Raw genomic sequence first — 527 nt, 5'->3', positions numbered from 1 at the left:
AAAAATATGGAACGCTTCATGAATTTGCATGTCATCCTTGTGCAGGGGCCATGCTAATCCTCTCTGTATCATTCCAATTATAGTATATGTGCTGCCGAAGCGAGCACTCAATTTCTTATTTTTTGAGAACCGTCCATATTGTTTTCCAAAAGAGCTGAACCTGTAGGCATTCCCATCAGCAGTGAAGGAGGGTCTCTTTCTCGCCACATCCACGCCAACACCAGTTGCTTTTGTTCCTTTGGATGTGGGTCAGTCTCTGTGGTGTGAGATGATATCTCATTATTGTTTTGATCTGCATCTCCCTGATGATTAGTGATGGAGAGCATTTTCTCATGTGTCTTTTATCCATTCGGATTTTTTGACAAAATTTCTGTTCATTTTGTCACCCCATTTTCTGATGGGGTTGGATATTTTCTTCTTGTGGAGTTCAACCAGTACTTTGTATATCCATGATATCAACACCTTGTCAGATGTGTATTGGGTGAATATCCTTTCCCATTCTGTACGCTGTCTTTGTATTTTGGTCA

At 40.6% G+C, this 527-nt stretch overlaps 1 non-coding gene across 1 annotated transcript; it reads right to left on the bottom strand.

The window, feature by feature from the left end:
- Positions 1-107, bottom strand: LOC130032687 (U6 spliceosomal RNA). Its single transcript, XR_008793864.1, has one exon. It is a non-coding gene; the product is annotated as a U6 spliceosomal RNA (small nuclear RNA).
- Positions 108-527: the final 420 nt, after the last annotated feature.

The sequence above is a fragment of the Sorex fumeus genome, unplaced genomic scaffold (genome assembly GCF_029834395.1).
Source record: "Sorex fumeus unplaced genomic scaffold, SorFum_2.1 ptg000050l, whole genome shotgun sequence".
Taxonomy (NCBI): domain Eukaryota; kingdom Metazoa; phylum Chordata; class Mammalia; order Eulipotyphla; family Soricidae; genus Sorex; species Sorex fumeus.
This window is presented reverse-complemented; position numbering and strand designations above follow the sequence as displayed.